Consider the following 3,098-nt stretch of genomic DNA (forward strand, 5'->3'; position numbering starts at 1 on the left):
CCGAGCTCAGAGGTGTAGGGCCTTGTTTCTGGAACCTTTGTGATTTTTTCGCCTCGGTTCGTTTCGACCGAGGTGGGGGAGGGTTAGGTACGTCTTTTGGGGGTTCCTTTTTGGACTTCCCCTGATAATATGGGTCCTCTTGGTTCCCATATCTTTGCGTCCTACGCACACCCCATTTACAATAATCACGTTCATCCTCTGAAAGAGGAGCTTTTTTGTCCCAGCGTGCACCTTCATTACGCGGTTTGTTAGTTTGAAAATACTGCTTTTTCTCGCCTTTTTTAGGAGGAGGGGTCAATGCACGCCGTCCTTCCATTTCTAGGGAGTGGGGTTTAACCTTTACACCAGGAAACACCTCTATGGGCGTCTTAGCATGAGAACATGCCTCAAACACATTCACAGCACACTGTTTAATCTCATTGATGGATTTTTCTCTGAAATTTGCCATCATCTGTACTGACATGTGTATGTCAGTGTGGAGATTTTTGCTGAAAACAAATTTAAAACCTTCTTCTTCCTCCATTCCGGTTTCATTTCTGTAACCAAAATAAGCTTGGAAGATTCTTTTGTAATAGACCTTTGGATGTTCATGCTTCCCTTGCGTGACCTTGTCAGCAGCTGGGAAACCAGCAGGTCCCGTGCAGGGGTCATACTCTCTGATCAAAGCTTCACACAGAAGGTTGTAATCCCTTCTCGTTGCATCAGGTAGACGCTCGATGAAGGTGAACACCTCTCTGTCCGAAGTGAGCCTTATCAGACTGATTTTATCCTCAACCGTAGCATTAGGATAACCACTCAGTCTGAAATCAAGGTCTTTCAGGTATGCTTTTGTTCCAGTTGAACCCATTGGTCCAGGTACAAAGCGTTGTACATATTTTGAGAGTTTTTGAAGATCATCTATTGAAAGAGGAAGTTTCCATGCTCTCTGTTGCCTGTTTGGTAGTGGAAACCTGTTCAGGTCTGTCTCTACCACTTTAGGTATGGATGGAGGTGTGTGTGATGTAAGGAGATTTGGGTCTGAAGCCCAGTGTGTCTCCACATTCTGTCCACGCCTCTCACCATTTTTCCTTTCTGCATGGCAAAGTTGTATTTTAAGTACGTCTATCTCAGCTTTGCAGCGGGAAACTTGTGACATTGTCTCGACGTGATCCCGTCTTAATGCAAAGTATGCTGTGGAACACAGTTCTTTAGCATCCCTGGCTTCAGTTAGTGATGCATTAAGTGATTGTACTTGGCTGTTCAGTGAATCAATTTCTGCACGTGCGTCTTGCTGTGACTGAAACATCTGTTCAAGATGTTTCTTAGTGAGGACCTCGTGTTCACTTTTAAATTGAAGGTAGTGTTCTTCAATTTCCTGAACCACCTCTTTTTCGCTGTTTAACCTTATTGCAAGGTCATCAGCCTTGTTTACCATAGCATAGAATGATGCTTTCAGTAAAATTGCCAATTTAGCCAGCTTTTCATAGCTTGACTTTGTTATGTCTGTAGAGGTCACACTCTCTGCAACCTCCTTCAGCTCATCCAATAACTCTTGAGTTCATGCTGTCCACCTGTTCACCATATGGACGTAAGGATTCTGTGAGCAGCGTCAACGCTCCCTCTAACCAGTCCTTCATCTCACAGGGATCAAAATCCTTTTCTATCACACCTGCCATGGTTATTCACTGTGTAGCCTTATCTGTGTAAACAGTTGCCAACTTCAGATTATTTTAACAGGTAAATATTTGTATTCAAGTAAGCAGTGAGTCACACACTATTTTAAGCTCTGGATTTACTCAAACGTACTGTCATAGGTCAACTTATTCAAATGTGGGCACCTATTTGTAGGTTTTACCCCAATTCATGAATATTCTTAAGTAAATGCTTCTCTGGCAGTGTTACTTAACGTGCTTAAATCAAACAGATACAAGAACCAGGCTTCTCAGTGATATTTACTCTAAAGCACTTAACATTAAATAAACCTGCAATTTTTCTAAAAGTTTCAAGCAACTTTAGTTTTTAAACACTTTCTTAAGCCGTTTTTTCCAGAAATTCGCTATTTTAAAAAGTTACTCATTAACCAGGTTGGGTGAAAAGAAAAAGAAAAAAAATGATGAGGAATTATCAGTCTCCCCTTCAGGAAAACTGTTATACTCCTCTTTCAACAGCAGGTGGTGGTGTAAGCTTATTTATACCAGCAAGAGTCTGACAACTTCCTGTGGATCGTTCGTTGACATCCTGTTGTTAGCCGCTTAGCTTAAAATTAGCATCGGCTAAACTCGGTTAAATCAACATTTCTGAACGGATTTAAAGCTTAAACGTGGCGTTGTTACAACAAGCACGACTTCTTTGCATGAAACATGAGTTTTGGATACATGTGGCAGCTCCATTTAGTGATTTTAAGCACAGAAAAGGCTTCGGTTGAACCGAGACTCATTTCCGGGGCACGTGACTGAATCAACCAATAAGAACAGCGGCGGGGGGTGGGTTTTACAACCCGACATCAGAGGAAGTGACGACAGACACGTCTCTCAGCGAATCAGGGCTACCCAGATCAGCGGTTTTCGACCAATCGCTGCTCGCTATTTCAGCTAGCGTGTTAGCATTTAGCCTGAACATTCCGGTCAACTTTCGTCATTTAAAACTGTCGAAATGCACTATTTTCTGTTAAAAATGTAACTAATCAACTCTCAAACGCTTACTGGGACTTCGCCAGTTTTTAAAAACGTCTCTCCATCCATTTAAACAACTCGTTCTAACTTATCAGAACCGAGCCGGACCAGAACCGGGTCGAACAGAACCCCCGTCCGTTTAAACAGAATCCACGTTTTTCACAGCTCAACAGCTTCGTCACACAACAGACGTACATTTCAGCTTTAAAATGAAACATTGACGTTACTTTCAGCTTTCAAAACACCACAGCGACAGAACATTGCTGTATTTTCTCTGAGCACCGCAGCTGCAACACGCTGCGTTTCACACAGCAGGAATCTGCACTTTTCATGCCAACATGATAAATTCAATTGTTACACGAATAACAGTCCATTCATGAACCTGTTACGGGCCACCAGTTGTAGAGGAACATATATCTGTGATATATTCATAAATTAAACGGATTC

This window comes from Nematolebias whitei, chromosome 7 (genome assembly GCF_014905685.2).
Source record: "Nematolebias whitei isolate Nwh7 chromosome 7, NemWhi1, whole genome shotgun sequence".
Lineage (NCBI taxonomy): Eukaryota > Metazoa > Chordata > Actinopteri > Cyprinodontiformes > Rivulidae > Nematolebias > Nematolebias whitei.